Here is an 18,082-nt window from a genome sequence, read left to right as displayed (position 1 = left end):
GAAAGACCTTTCCATGGTTAAAAATAATTTTGACCTACCAAATGAGAATGGAATGAGACTAATAATATATCCACGGAAACTAGACTCAAAGACGAACAACTTATGTGAAGGAATAATCGTGCGAAAATACTTACAAAGGGTCGTAAATGGCCACGCAAAAAGTCCCAGAAATCTGCCCGAGAGAGCTCTTTTGGGTTTCTCTCTAAGAACGGGAGCAAGAAGTGATAAAATGGAGAGAAGTATGTCTTGCACGACTTTAGACTTCTGGAGGGAGAAGTTATGGGCTTGAATGACCCTTGATTGGAGGTGGATATGTGACATAAAGTGGAGAATAGAGAGGGGCAGAGACTGCTTGCAGCAGCTGTGAAAGATGGAGGTTGATGGAGTGGATTTCTCCTTCACATCAAGGCACTATTGGGTGCAGCCAATGGCAGTGGATGGTCTGCCATGTGGGGGAGGAAACTTCTCCAAGAAGCTTTGCCAAGGTGGCCAATTTCGTGGGCCTTGGTGGGCCCCACCAAGTGGGCTTCAATTTGGGGTTTAAAGGGGGTTTGGTTAGGGTTTGAGATGCTATCAATCCCAAAATCAATTTTTCTTGGCCCAATCAAATTCCCAAGGTTTAAAAGGTTGAATAATGATGTCATAACAAGGATTTGATTAATTAATAGCATGTGGAAGTGATTTAATCAAGTGATTAAACACAATGCTAGAAATCGGATTAAAAAGGGTTTGGAGGCCAACTTTAGGGTTTGGGATAACCATTTAGGGTTTTGGTTTCAACCAAACTTTTGGGGTTTCAATTGGATTCCAATCATTTAGGGTTTTGCTAGGGTTGAAACCTTCTTTGGTCTGGCACAATTTGGTTGAACACATGAAACACAACTTTGCTTAGGTGGCATGATCTAACACCTTGATTCCTTCACAAATCTATCTAATCGTTCTTCTTTGTGTCAAGTGTCTAATACCATTCACTAAGTGTGGCTAAAATCTTGCCAAGTGTCCAAATAAAACTTCTCTAACCTAATTTGAACATTCCACAATGTGATTTTGAAAACACTGCAATGGGTGCGCTTATCGAGGTTACTATTCACTCCAAAAAAATACATAATAAACTTAGTATTAAAAAATTCTAAATATTCATATTAACTAATAGTGAAAATCGTTTAACAAAATTCAACCCCGAAGTGCCCCTAAAAATAATTTCACAATTTTAAACAGACGTTTCGTCCGGAATTATGAAAATAAGTTATTGCGCCATAAAATCCTAAATAATCATCTAAGTCTAATGGCGTAGACCATAACGCATTCTGACACTTCTAACTACCTCAAATAATTAAACTCATATTACTAGCACCATAGTGAGTGATAACACTGACTATGTTGACAGACTAAAACCTATGCGATTGGTCGATTCGTAAAAACTTATGGGGTTTTCACGAGATTCCTAAAGTCAATAGAAATTCCACCAATGAATTTCTAGCGGGCTGTTACAATTTTGGCTTATATTTAGACAGCATTTTTTGTAATCGTCTCCTAGAGGTACCTAAACCTCTTACATTCCAAACTAAAATTGATCTAATCATTGAGAAAACTTTTGTGTTCTAGTGATCACCCGCCTAGAACTACGGATCTTCTCAAACTGCCTCTTTTGATATTTACGCTTAACAACTTCATCTTCAGCAGCCGAGTGATATTCCTTCTCCTGCAAAAAAACTTCCGCACATTTCTCAGGCTCCGGATCAGACATCGAGCCATCTTCCAGACATTCCTCTTCCGCAGGTCCATCATATACTTCTTTTTCTGCAGAACTAGGAATAACTTCTCCCTCCCTCATATCTGTTTCTAATTCTGTTTCCGTCAAACGGTTCGCACAAGCCAAATGTCCGTTCATAATTCTTGGAATCATCTCTTCCGCAATTTCCGGAATCTCAAGATTATCCTCTTGATCCTTTTCCGGTTCCAACTCCAAATGATCAAGATTATCCGTTTGAACAACTAACACCCGATCCTCCTCAGCTGGTTCTTTTGACTCAACCTCTGTATGTTCAAGAACTGGAATATTAGTAGTTTCAAGAACTGGAATATTATTCTTATCCGTCGGCTCCCCCACGATCGGATCTTTTTGCCGAACCCACACATTACTTCCTACATTTTTTTTCCCAGCACGGCAAGTCTTTAAATTATGTCCCTGTATATGGCATTTAGAACAGAACGCTGGCAACGTTTCATAAACAATTTCTTGCTTTTTGCTAGTTCCCAAACCAGGCATTCCAATCCAAAAAGAAAGTAATGGTGTCTTAGCAACATCCATTTCAACACAGATGCGAGCACCATCAGTCCGAGTAACACAACGAGTAGAGTTATCACTTCTAATAAATCTACCAATAGGTGCAGTAAGAATTTTAAGGAAAGATTCATGATAGTAATTTGGAGGCAAACCTAGAAGTACAATCCACACCGGAACAAGTGAAGGTTCTTCTTCTTCTTTAAATTCTGGAGTCCAGTGGAATGGACGGTAAGGAATTCCATCGATATCATTGACTTCACGAGACAGAGCCTTATTGCAATCCTCTTCTGAAATCATTCGAATAAAAACATTCCGAGGATGCCGCATGTTGGAGACGACTGGAACTCCATCAAGATTCCATCGCTTATGAATGAAGGCCCAAATGGCATCCAATGATGGTCTGTTTCTCAGAAACTTCAATACGATCGAATACCGAAAAGGTTCGGCAGAACGTTGGACTTCTTCCTTAGAGAACTGGAAAAAAATTTCTCCATCCTTAGACTTCGGCAGACGAAAAGCCACAGACATATCTGGAAAAGGTTGAGGAACCACCGATACTAGATCCACGAAGGGACGCCGACCTCCGTTGATAGCAGCAGCAGCCATTACGTGCGTCAAACGAAGCAAGAAAAAACTTTCAAGGAGAAAGCCATTCTTGGAGCGCTCTTGGAGCCATTCTTGGAGTCAAAAGTTTTTGATCTACTATGCTTAGTGTTATGCATGCAATATGTGATCTATCTTTGTTGTTGCGTAGATAGTGGTTATCCTTCATTCAAATTCAAATTTAGAGATGAGGATTCATCTCTTAGCAAATTCGAATAATAACCTCTTTTTTCTTTTACCATTGACTAGATAGCAATCCCGTCGGTATTTAGCTTATCCAGTCATTGTTGGCCATGGGTTGGTTTCCTTTGTACTGGGCTAGGCTCCTCGGTTATGCTATGGGCTTTAGTCATTGCTAAGGGCCCAGGCCCATCTTAGAATTAACCGGTTTTTTATATCCTCTCTAAAATTGATGTGACTTCATGATTATATGTTAGATCTATTTTACAATAAAATTAACGTCCTTACAATCTAACGTACCACATCAAGATATGTCGGTTTGTAAATTTATTTTTATTTAAATATTTTCATATGGTTAAAATATATATATATATATATATATTTTAATAAAGTTGCTAATATGTTATTTAAATATCATTTGCCGAGCTCTATTGGTTCTAACATGGTAATAATGGCATCTAACAATCTCGCCGTTAGTCAATAAAAAGGAAATGTTTAATGGCATGTGACGAAAGTTAAAAAGGAAAGACTAATTGTTAAAATTTGTATACTCAAAAAGTAAGTTATAAAGACCAGAAAAAAGAGGTAATTTAAAAACGAATTAAAATAAAGAAGTTCATGGGAGTGCAAGAACTAAGAAGAGCTCTGCATGAGGAAATTGTTGACAATATATATAATGAATTTATATCACATTATTTTCGCAAAAAATAAAAAATCATTCAAAAGCTGCATGCGTAAGATACATCCAAAAACAGCTTTGACCGCTACCACCCCTCAACTTCTAGATGGATATACCAAGATATCTAATTGTTCCGGTCTGATTCGATTTTGGATAAATTTTTTATTACTCGAATGGATTTACACAAGTTTTACAAATTTAAGAATTAATGCAGGTTGATTCATTATCGAAATCTATCGCCTCATTCACTTTCACAAATTTTTCGTCTCATCTTATCTTATCTAACCATTACAACTTTTCTAAATTTCTACACAAAATATAATAAACAATATTAGAGTAGCATGGCATCAACACACTCAAGCCTTCAGATGTGGATGGTCCTTCTTCCAGCTGAGTTGTAATGTATTATTTTGTAATTTTAGAAGCTGCTATTCTTAGTTGTACAGCGCTGGTACAATGCTGTAAAGATTCTTTAGTTTGTTAGGTTTGTTGGTCTATTTTTAGTATAAAGCAGCAACACTCTGTAAAGTTTTTTTGTATCAATCGCATGCAGTAGCATCCTTTCATCCATTTTCCTTTGCTCTCTTTACCTTTTGCTATTCTTACATGGTATCACAGAGCCACTGAGAGTAAGGATATTTTTCAAATGGCTCCTGATCAAAACAAATCCTTTTTTTTTTTTGGATTTCACCAACATTACCAATCCCTACAGACTTGACCATGGAGACAACCCCTCACTACCCTTGGTACCTGACCTTTTCACCACTGAGAATTATACAACCTAGTCAATAGCTATGTCCCGAGTTCTTCGTGCCAAGAACAAGCTTGGTTTCATCAATGGAACATTGCAAAAACCAAAAAAGACCACTGACCCCCTTTATGATGCATGGGAACAATGCAATGACTTGGTTGTGTCTTGGCTTCACATTTCACTCAACCATTCTCTTAAATCTAGTGTTGCCTTGGTGGATAATGCTGCACAAATCTGGAATGAACTCAAAGACAGGTTCACCCAACAAAATGGTCACAGAATTTTTCAGCTCAAAAGAGCTATATCAGGTTTGCAACAAGATAATGATTCTATTAGTGTTTATTTTGGCAAACTTAAAACACTGTGGGATGAACTTATCATATATGATCCTATGTCTGATTGCACTTGTGGAAAACTTGTTGTCCTACTTGACAGATACCAAAGGGATTGTGTCATTCAATTCCTCATTCCTTGTCACCCGTGACCAAATCATGCTATTAGATCCCTTACCTCCCATAAATAAAATCTTCTCCCTAATCCAGCTGCAAGAAATGCAACACCTCATGTTGTCTGGCCTTCCTTCACCTGACTCAATGGCTCTTGCTGTCAAACAACCATATTCTTCATATAAACCAATTTTCAAATCATCCTAGCATCCAAAACGTGACAAACTCTTTTGCAACCATTGTAAAATTCAAGGGCATGTTCTGGATACATGCTTCAAGGCAGGGAATGCCCAAGCCCCCATCTGTACTCACTGTCATATGACAGGTCACATAGCAGACAAATGCTATAAATTACATGGCTATCCACCTAGGCATAAACTACATGGCAAGGCTAAGCAGCATGGCATCTCTTCTGCCAATATGACTTCACTTGAATCCAACGATTCACCAGATGACAACTTCACTTTCACTAAGGACCAATACCTGCAACTGTTATCCTTATTGCAGACAAAAGAGGTTTCCATTGCTAGTCACTCAGTCAATCATGTCCAGGCAGATTGTACTCCTTCCTCCACCATGAATGGTATCACTTCTTGCTTCACCTCCTCCATTTCCACACATCACACTAACACACACTTGCCATGAATGGTAACACACGCAACACCTCCTTTTTTTCCTCTATCACATCTCAAGTCTCTTTTGTTGTTAAACTCCCAAATAATCACACTGCACCTGTCACTCACATTGGTAATGTTCATATCAGCACCAAATTAACCTTAAATAATGTTTTATGTGTTCCCTCTTTCCATTTTTTATTTGCTTTCTGCCAAACAGTTAATCAACTCACTCTCTTGCTGTTTTATTTTTCTTTCACAATTTTGTTTTGTAACTCCCCGTTCCCGTAGAGATCGAAGAGTTACTCCCTATAACTTAAAACTCACAATTCATCAATATATATTTATAGACTCCAAAATATAACGTCATCAGAATACTACAAAATCTCTTAATAAAATCCACCACTTCTCAAAAATCTTCTATGAGTAATCCACTATGCTTAAATAATCATCTCACCGATGCTCCATAATCCTGATCCTTAGCTGGTCTATTCAAAAATCATCTGAAAAATAATTGGAGATAAGGGGTGAGTTATCAACAACTCAGTAAGCAGAGGACATATACTAGTGTATAAACATGAGCATTTTCACAGAGTTCAGAATGCAGAAACAAAACATTTCAGTATCAATATGCAAATCTCAAAAAAAATACATATTATCAGAAAATCAGAGCGACTTTTCAAATATTTCATATTTAGAAACCAACTTTTCATATTCAAATACTCCTTTCGCATAACATGACTGAACATCTTCATCTTATCATATCATATCAGAGCATCATATTAGAACAGAGACCATGTTTAACCCCCGTGGTAGGGTTGTACATCCTGCGGAAAGTCAAGCAGAACATAAATCACCATGTTACCAAAGCGATTGCACTCAGAACAGAAAACCACTATTATATCATGTGGTGGGCCAGAGGTCACTATTATATCCCGTGACAGGGCCAAAGGTCACTATTGTATCCCATGACAGGGCTAGAGGTCACTATTATATCCCGTGACAGGGCCACATATCAGAGTAAAACAGAATCAGAATCACCATATCAGAGTCAGAATCAGAGTCAGAACAAAATCAGAAAGTCATACCAAAGGTTTTTCAGATGCCACATAATATCAAAACAAAGTACTGATATTCAGATCATTTCACATTTTTCAAAACAGATTCAGAACATCTTCACGTCACATGCGAAATTTATCAAATTTTCATATTCACTCATTTGTCTCAATTCAATAACAGAATGTCAAAAATAAGCTCATGTCTACACCAATCATGACAGAAAATACTTTCTTCTTAAACAGAATCTCATGAGTATTGCAGAACAAAAATCTGAGGTTGTTTTCAGATTTCTTTTCATAACAAAATATGCACATTTTCCCAGAAAAAGGACCTCAGTTCATTTTATTTTAATGCAAAGTCTAGCATAGGAACCCCGCTTAACTGGACTTCTTAGCTTTTTAGAATTTTCCTCAAAAATGCCGAACAAATATTAATCGTCACCTATAAAATAATCACGTAACTTCCATAAATTTCCAATCAAACATGTACCTCAATATTTAAACCTGAAATGCTAAAATAACCTATTCTCTTAAACTTCTAAAATTATCCTAACCCTTAAAATATTATCACTTTCTAATTTCATCAATAGCCACTTAAACAAATTCATACCGAAGAGAGTAATCAAATAAATAATATGCTAAATGAATACCGATGTTTTTAAAATACTTAAGTACCCATAACATATTATAGATTAATAGAATACTCTAGCTACTTAAAATCTCATAAAATAAGGCCCACTTAAAAAAAATGAGTTCCATTGAAAACTAAATAGTTCAAATTAATAATATAATCATATCTTTTAATGTATAATGCAAACCAAGCCCATTCATTAAAACACAACCAATTAAAAACAGACCATTAAAACAAAATTCATTAAACTAAACCCACGTAACAATATATCTGAAAACAGAGCAACATGTAAAAACACTTAAAAACAAGTTTGAGGTATTTTACGGAAAAGTCAAAGACCAAAGGTGTGATGGCAATTTCGAAGTTGCCAGGAGTATCATGACCATAAAGTTTAAAACTTCATGCTAATATTTTCAAAGAGTGCAAAGTTTCAGCTTGTTTATAGGTAAACATAAAACTCGACAAAAGGAAAAAGGAAACCAAAAGAGGGGTGCGACGAGGCTCACCGTGAGGAAAAAAGTGGTCGCGACAGCACTAGGCGAGAGAGGGGCGTGTGATTCAGAGAGAGAGAGAAGAAATCTGAGAGAGATATGAGAGGGAGAAAACACGGAGAGTGAGCGGTAGAGAGAAAAGAGAACCAGGAGAGAAAGAGGGGCTTACGTACGGTGGACGCGGGAGTAGCATGACCAAGCTACGGCCGTGTCTTGTGGCCTTTTCCAGCGACAAATAGGGGCAATCAATGGAGGTGTGTGGGGTCTTGATTCTTTTGGTAGTGCTCTGTTTTTTAGATGTAAAAACAGAGGTGCCTAAGAAGGCCAAGCAGACAATTTTTGGTTGTCCACGGAGGTGCGTGGAGTTCGGCGGTGGGCCGGTGATGGTGGCCAGACGTGGTGCAATGGTTGCCGACCTCCACGTAAGAGCGGAACGTTCTCACGATAATGACATGTTGCTGAGCTGAGGCCGTGACGGAGGTGATGGCGCACAGTGAGGCGTTGAGCCTTAGTGAAGGACGTTTACTGGGCGTCAGTTTTACGTGCATGGAGATGAAGGTTGGCGTCGAACTAGGAGGGGCTGCACGATGGTGATCTCTGGAGGCTGGTTGCAGCGAGGATACAAGGCAGTCTTCAAAAAATATATGATGAAAACGTGTGTCTATACGGGTGATAAGAAAAAACCCTAAAGTTTGAAAAGAGAAAGACGTGCATGGGTAGTGCTGTGCATGGGAAAAAAATAAAATAAAATAATAAAATAATAAAATAATAATTAAAGTCCAACAATAAAATTATTCACTAAAGCAAAGTGTAATTTAAATGTAAACACTAATTAATATCAAGAAATCTCAAAGTAAAATTCACAACTTAAGAATTATAAAAATAAATCCAACGAGAAAAATTCGATAAATTTTAAAACAAGAACAATAATATTTAAATTAATTAAAATAATCCTTCACTAAAAAGAACAATACAGTAAAAAAAATACGGGGTATTACATGTTTCATACAAGACCTTTTGTCATGGACCACGATTGGCATGGGTGAGATGAAGAATGGACTTTACCATTTGCTTGCTGCACCAGTGTCCCCAATAGCCCTTTTAGATCACTTCTCTACTTCATTATATAAAAATATTTCTGTTTCAACTTTTTTCAAAGATGTTAATCTAATTTTTTATCTTTGGCATTGCAGAATGGGCCATACACCTATTTCTAGACTCAATGTAATCAAAGATCCTCTTATTCAGAATCATGTTTCCACTATTACCCATACCAATCCATGTCTCATATGTCCACTTGCAAAGCACCATAAACTGCCATTTCCAGTTAGCTCACATAAAAGCAACACAATTTTTCAACTCATTCACTGTGATATTTGGGGACCCAACTCATTAACAGCATATGATGGAACAAAATACGTTTTGAGCATTGTAGATGATTACTCTAGGAGTACTTGGATCTATTTACTAAAGGCCAAATCTAATACCAGATCATGCATTGAAGCTTTTTGTAACCTGGTTGAAACTCAATTTCACACCAAAGTGCAAACCCTTAGAAGTAACAATAGTATTGAGTTTCAAATGACATAATTCTTCAAGAAAAAGGGAATCATTCACCATAAAACTTGTGTGGAAACCCCACAACCAAATGGGATTGCAGAAAGGAAGCATCAACATCTTTTGAACATAGCTAGAGCTCTCAAATTCCAATCTAATTGTCCAAATTTATACTGGAATGACTGCATCCTCACCGCAGCTTATATCATTAATCGAGTTCCTAGCCCCTTGCTTTCTAATAAAACACGTTTTGAGCTTCTCTTTAACAAATCCCCCACAACTTCTCACTTGAGAATTTTTGGATGTCTCTATTTTTCCTCTACAATATCTCAACACAGACAAAAATTTGACCCTCGAGATAGACATTACATCTTCCTTGGTTATCCTTTTGGGGTAAAAGGGTACAAGTTACTTGATCTAAACACCAAGTCAGTTTTTATCTCTCGGGATGTTACCTTTCATGAAAGTATTTTTCCCTTCCATCATCAATCTAATATCCCATCATCTCCCAACTTGTTACCTTCTGCTTCATTTCATCCAATTCTACCTTCCTCTATTTCTTCTCCTTCACACCCAATTAACATTTCCTTGCCCATCCCTTCAGAAACATCATCTCCATCATCTACTCATTCTACTCTCCCTAACCCCTCGGCAGAATCTCCCAACTCATCCATCACAGATCCTTCATCTCCACCTCCCCTTCAGAGATCTACTCGAACAAGAAGAGCTCCTCAATATCTCAAAGACTTTCATTGCCAGCAAGCAGCCTTCATCTCATCCACTCAATCAATGAACATGGCATCAGCTTCTTCAGGTATTCCTTTCCCCATTTCTTCCTCACTTTCTTACGCCAATTTATTACCTACATTTCTTTATTTTCTACTACTATTTCCTCACACCATGATCCACTCACTTACAAACAAGCTGCCAAGGACCCCGACTGGTGTAAGGCAATGGATACTGAAATTGAAGCTTTAGAGCTTAACAATATATGGGTCCTTACTGACTTACCCCCTGGCAAAACTCCCATTGCATGCAAATATGTTTATAAAACTAAGTACCATTCTAATGGTACTATTGAGATTGAGAGAAAGAAAGCAAGGTTAGTTGCTAAAGGTTTCACCCAGCAGGAAGGGGTGGACTATCAGGAAACTTTCACACTTGTAGTGAAAATTGTCACTGTCAGAACCATACTTGCCTTAGCTGCAATCAAAGGGTAGCACTTGCAACAGTTTGATGTTAACAATGCTTTCCTCAATGGTGAGCTCAATGAAGAGATATACATGCAAACACCACTTGGCTACACCAAAGGCCAACCTAGACAGGTCTGTAAGCTACTCAGAAGCCTCTATGGACTCAAACAGGCTTCACGCCAATGGTATGACAAGTTCTCTACTTCTTTGATTAAATTTTGTTTCACCCAATCCAAGTCTGATTACAGTTTGTTTACTCATATCACTGATACAAGTTTTACAGCACTACTAGTCTATGTTGATGACATAGCAATTCACTTGACTCAATTTCAGACCTCAAAACCTTTTTGAATGCCAACTTCAGAATTAAAGATCTTGGATCCTTAAGATATTTCCTTGGCATTGAGGTTGCTCGATCCCCCATTGGTATTCACCTCTACCAAAGGAAATATACTTTAGATATTCTTGCTGAATCAGGGCAATTAGCTTCTAAACCTCTCAAGCTTCCAATGGATCAAAAACATAAATTAAGCAAGTCTTCTGGGACACCTCTAGCAGACCCCACCTCTTATAGACAACTCATTGGTCGTTTACTTTACCTAACCTTAACCAGACCAGACATTAGTTATCTTATCCAAGTGCTGAGTCAATTCTTGGACCACCTGTGATGCCCCCAAATTTCGCTTGGGATCGGACGGACATTTGAAGTGTCAAGACATGCAACACAAGGTTACCTGCCCCCGTTCATGACATATAAGATGCAACATTCCTAACATGCATCTAGCATTATGCAATATTCGCAGCGGATAATTTTTTTCTTTAGCAATACTATGCACCAAATTAAAATATCCCAAATACTTAAAACATACTCCATACTTAACGACATACTAAACAACTAAGATCACAATAATAGTCCATAAGGTTGTGATCAAAAGAGTGCTGGAGATTGAACTCCACCAATACAAGTAGTAATCTGAGGTAACTAATGTAATACCATCTACGTCGCACCGTCGCTTAGTCGGCCGTTTCCAGTTGGTCGATTCCCGGTTCTCCTTCAGATCCTATAACAAAATCTACCATTCGGGGGGAATGGTAGTTGGGACTACCATAGTGAGATTTGATTACAAATCTCAGCAAGTTAACGGAAAACTTCCACACAGGTTAATGATGCATGCATGGCAGTAAAAACATGAATGCATAATCAAATCATAAGTAATCGTAGCATAACTTGACATACAACATAACATAATTGGCATAACTTAAACTGAAACTGAAGCTTAGCATGAACGTGACTTGAAACATAGCATGAACGTGAACTTGAAATATAACATGGACTTAAAACATAACATGAACGTCAACATGCATAATTTGAACATGAACTTGAGCATGACATAACATAAATGTGAACTTGGAACATAACATAACATGAACTTGAAACATATTCTTGTCTCATGGGATTACCATGATTGCGTGAACGTAAACTTGAACGTAACATAACGTGAACTTGAAACATGACTTGAACGTGAAATACATGAACTTGAAATCTTATTCAATAGACTTAATCATTAAAGTGACCATATGGGTGCTACACAGGTCCCCTTGAGCCGTGTGTCCCTGCCGATTACCGCATCACATCACAGGTTTCTATACCAGCTGTGAGTGCGTTAATACGTACTCCACAGTTGTTGTGGCCCCACGTATTCTACGTGTCACAATTGCTGTGTCTCACGTAGTGTATGCTCCACAGTTGTTGTGGCCCCATACTTCATGCTCCACAGTTGTTGTGGCCCCATGACTTATTTGTTTGTGCCACACTTGCTGTGGACACACGTAACGTAATGTGTGGCACCATCGGCGTTAGTGCCTGGCGCGCTCCGGTGACCAGCTAATTAGGCCCCATTCGCAACCTGTTGACTGTACTTTGTCAACCCAGGGAATTTCACACCTATTTAGACACTCCAGCGTGAACAAAGGAGTTCCACTAGGATATTACCCCATCCTAGCGCTTAGGGTCGTGATTGACATGAATAACTTAACTGGCATACATGACATTTCGTAACGTGACGTAACATGATCGTGACATAAAAGACAAAAGTCCTGACGTAGCATAACATGACATGAACATAAGATGACAGACATGACATACTTCAAGACATAAATGTAACAGAATACATTTCATAACATGGCATACATGTAACATGCAACATTTCGTAACATGGCATACCATATAACAGACAACATTTCATAACATGGTGTAACATGTGACAGTGAATCTTACATGACATGAAATACATGTAACAGATGGCATACTTAACTTAACATGACATGCTTGCAATGTATAGGAATACGTGACAGAATATCTTTTGTAACAGATGAATAATTCATGACAGAATAAATTCTGTGTAACAGATAAATATGTAATGACTTGGCATGGCACATATGATAACATGCATACATACAATTTAGTTCCCTTACTTATCACTCATACACATTAAACTGATAGTAAGTTAAAAGCTAACTTACCTCGATCGTCGCGTTCTACTACAAAAAAGTGCGAAACACGAGAAACTGTAAAAGGTTATTCTAAAAGTTAGAAATTAATTACTAAGAATTAGAAATGTGCAAAGAGACAACTTAGAGTAAAATTACCATTTTACCTTCTACATGTGGGCAAATGACTATTTTACCCCCTAACTTAAGGATTTGATATCCTAATTCCAAAAAATTAACAAAATTTACATTCCTCATGTAAATTTTGTCCCAAACTCAAATCTCAACTCAGAAAAATTTAAAACCAATCACAACTATGAAAAACTCACTATGGCCGAAACCTACATAGGCCATTTGTCTTATTTTGGTTGCAATTCTTTCAAGTTCCAAAACTCATGAATAAACCAAAATCTTGTAACAAAGATCTTCCTATCCTAAGTTTAAAAACACCCTTAAAACTATCCATTAAGAAAAAGCTAATTATCAAAACCAAACTTTTTGTAAAAAGACCCAAACTTTTTAACAAAAAGTAAACCTTAAATCACAAGTTTTGACCTTAATAAAAGCATCTCCAAGAATTCCAAAAAATCAAATCTTACTTCTAACATATTCATAACATCATCCTAAGATCAAACATGCTTTAAAACATCAAACAAAACTCACCAAAAAACACAAAACAACACTTGGAGTTTTTGGTTTTAAACTTAGTCCAAAACAGAAACTGATTTTCCCAACTAACTATGATCAATCTCTTGATCCATGGCTTAAAGACATGTGATCTTCAAACTAACACATCACATGGTTTAAAAATGTGTCCTAAAGAAGATCCAACCATCAAACTTAAAATCACATGGCTAAAATTTAATAAAACATGGATCTAACTCAAAAACATCAAAGTTTAGGCCTAACCGAAATCCTCTTGCATAGAAAATCATATCTTTAAAAATAATACTAAATATCTTCGAAATAACATCCTAACATTTATATAAGAGGCTTAGGATCATCATATAAAAATATCAAAGCCTTTGGAATAAGATTAAACCACGAAATTGTTTCACCAAACAGAAACTGTTTTTCCACTTCCAGTTTTCAAGTTTCTAACTCTAAGCAAATCTATCATCAAAAGCTTTATTCATGCAACAAAACCTCAATGAACATTCATAAACACATGTTAACAACACTCCATAAAATTTTCGGACCAAGATAAGTCCATTAGCTTGGTCAAAACTTCCAAAACATAACATACTCTCCAGTTTCACGCCCAGAATGACCTTTCCATGGTTAAAAATACTTTTGACCGACCAAATGAGAATTCAATGAGACTAATAATATATCCACGGAAACTAGACTCAAAGACGAACAACTTATATGAAGGAATCATCATGCGAAAATACTTACAAAGGGTCGTAAATGGCCACGCAAAAAGTCCCAGAAATCTGCCCGAGAGAGCTCTTTTGGGTTTCTCTCTAAGAACGGGAGAAAGAAGTGATAAAATGGAGAGAAGTATGTCTTGCACGACTTTAGACTTCTGGAGGGAGAAGTTATGGGCTTGAATGACCCTTGATTGGAGGTGGATATGTGATATAAAGTGGAGAATAGAGAGGGGCAGAGACTGCTTGCAGCAGCTGTGAAAGATGGAGGTTGATGGAGTGGATTTCTCCTTCACATCAAGGCACTATTGGGTGCAGCCAATGGCAGTGGATGGTCTGCCATGTGGGGGAGGAAACTTCTCCAAGAAGCTTTGCCAAGGTGGCCAATTTCGTGGGCTTCAAATTGGGGTTTAAAGGGGGTTTGGTTAGGGTTTGAGATGCTATCAAGCCCAAAATCAATTTTTCTTGGCCCAATCAAATTCCCAAGGTTTAAAAGGTTGAATAATGATGTCATAACAAGGATTTGATTAATTAATAGCATGTGGAAGTGATTTAATCAAGTGATTAAACACAATGCTAGAAATCAGATTAAAAAGGGTTTGGAGGCCAACTTTAGGGTTTGGGAAAACCATTTAGGGTTTTGGTTTCAACCAAGCTTTTGGGTTTCAATTGGATTCCAATGATTTAGGGTTTTGCTAGGGTTGAAACCCTCTTTGGTCTGGCACAATTTGGTTGAACAGATGAAACACAACTTTGCTTAGGTGGCATGATCTCACACCTTGATTCCTTCACAAATCTATCTAATGGTTCTTCTTTATGTCAAGTGTCTAATACCATTCACTAAGTGTGGCTAAGATCTTGCCAAGTGTCCAAATAAAACTTCTCTAACCTAATTTGGACATTCCACACTATGATTTTGAAAACATTGCAATGGAGTGCGCTTAACGAGGTTACTATTCAATCCAAAAAAATACATAATAAACTTAGTACTAAAAAATTCTAAATATTCATATTAACTTATAGTGAAAATCGTTTAACGAAATTCAACCCTGAAGTGCCCCTAAAAATAATTTCACAATTTTCAACAGACGTTTCGTCCGGAATTATGAAAATAAGTTATTGCGCCATAAAATCCTAAATAATCATCTGAGTCTAATGGAGTAGACCATAACGCATTCTGACACTTCTAACTACCTCAAATAATTAAACTCATATTACTAGCACCATAGTGAGTGATAACACTGACTATGTTGACAGACTAAAACCTATGCGATTGGTCGATTCGTAAAAACTTATGGGGTTTTCACGAGATTCTTAAAGTCAATAGAAATTCCACCAATGAATTTCTAGCGGGCTGTTACACCACCCTTCTACATTCCATCTTGTTGTAGCCCACAAGGTATTAAGATACCTTAAAAATGCACCTGGCCAAGGAATACTCCTATCCTCCACTTCTTCAATCCATCTTAGATGATATTGTGTTTCAGATTGGGCTTCATGCCCAGACACACGAAAGTCAGTCATTGGTTTTTGCATTTTCTTGGGTCAATCACCTATTTCTTGGAGATCCAATAAACAAACAGTTGTCTCAAGGTCCTCTGTTGTGGCAGAATATCGTGCAATGGCATCTATTTGTACAGAGTTCACTTGGCTTCGACAGTTGCTCACAGATCTTTCCATCTCTCATCTACAAGCTGCAGACTTATTTTGTGACAACCAAGCTGCCTTACATATAGCATCTAACTCAGTTTTTCATGAAAGGACAAAACACATTGAATTGGATTGTCATTTATACGAGATAAAATACAAGAAGGCAGCATTCACACTGCTCATGATAATACAAAGTCACAGCTTGCTGACATCTTTACTAAATCCCTTCCATCTTATCTCCTTTACTCACGTCTGTCCAAGATAGGAATAGTCAACATCTATTCTCCATCTTGTGGAGGGGTATTAGAGCAGCATGGCATCAGCACACTCAAGTCTTCAGATATGGATGCAGCTGCTCGTGGCAACATGGATGACTCTGATATGCAGCCACGCCCTTCATCAAATGGACTTTCCTCTTGTAATAAATTTGCAGTTAAATTACTAGATGGTCCTTCTTCCAGCTGAGCTGTAATATATTATTTTGTAATTTTAGAAGCTGTAATTCTTTGCTATACAGCACTGGTACAATGCTGTAAAGATTCTTTAGTTCGTTAGGTTTGTTGGTCTATTTTTAGTATAAAGCAGCAACACTCTATAAAGTTTTTCTGTATCAATCGAATGCAGTAGCATCCTTTCATCCATTTTCCTCTGCTCTCTTTACCTTTTGCTATTCTTACAAACAATTCAACTTTTTCAAATTTCAAAACAAAAATAATATTAAAAAAATATATTTTAACAATATTTTATTCAACTTCCAACTTTTATCTTAACTTATCTCATCTCATCTGCGAAAACAAACAAGGCCTAAACTTTTGATTTTTTAGATTTTAGTCCGGTCCAGTTTGGATTTTCTGATTTACCATTTACACGTGTGATACTACATAAATTGATCAAATGTTAGTATATACGATCAAATGTATAAAAATGTAAATATCCTTGATATATATATGTCAAAAGTATGTTTATTTTAATAACTTAATATTAGTGTAAATGTTTAAGATTAAAACTTCATGTTATATTGATTTTATATTGTAAAATTAAAATTTATATGTTATATTAAATTTTGTATTAAAAATTATAAGATTGATTTTATGTTATAACAAATATTGTTATAAGAGTTTTATGTTATAATATTAATCGACATGAATAATTAATTAGGAATTTAGTATATAATATAAAAATTATATAAAAATATATATATACAGGTCTGATTCAATTCAAACCTATTTTCAAAATATGAAAACTAGTACTGAACTGGTTTCACATGATTTTGATTCTTACGAACCGATTACGAACTTAACCGAACCTACCAGTTCAGTCAATTCAACCTATTTTCTAATTTTTTTTACACCCCTAGATATACCTCTCCATACATTCATTCAAATAGTTGAACTCACAGTAGTTAATATAGATGTACATATGTATAAACGACGCTCGTATTTTTTAATAACAGTGTTTAGTATGCTACATTCTCATCTCATTTTTATCCTATTATGATGAGCTGTCATTGTCTATTAACGCTTGAAGTTTTCTTTAAAAAAATAAAAGATGATCAAAAAGTGATAAAAAAATGTGACATTTTACATATTAAAATGAAAAAGAGATGAAATTGTGGCATGCAGCATTAGTTAAACATTTATCAAATTAATTACTGCAATATCGCCCTGAAAATATATTTTCCTTGTATCTTTGAGTTCTTTACTCAGTTGGTGAACGGAAAGAAATGTCCAAAACATACCCCCAGTCATGAATGTAGATGTTTGAAAAATGTTTATTTAAGTCTGGTCATATATGTGATGATTTCATGTTGTAAATGGTTTTTGAATTTGGTAATTCCGTCGGGAGAACGGTGTTGTAATTATATTATATTATAGTTGGAACGTAATTGTCAAGGACCTTGCCTTGTTTAACAACTTGAAAACCAATTTTAACAACTTGAAAACTAATTTTAATTGGTTGTGAATGGCCGTGAAGGACCAAGGTAGAGAGATGATTAATGACAACCAAACATCTACGGAGTTTGATTATAAAAAGAAAGTAACGATACACACAACACATTTCATTTCATAATATATTTCACAA

The sequence above is a fragment of the Juglans regia genome, chromosome 2 (assembly GCF_001411555.2).
Source record: "Juglans regia cultivar Chandler chromosome 2, Walnut 2.0, whole genome shotgun sequence".
NCBI lineage: Eukaryota > Viridiplantae > Streptophyta > Magnoliopsida > Fagales > Juglandaceae > Juglans > Juglans regia.
Note: the sequence above shows the minus strand (reverse complement) of the source record.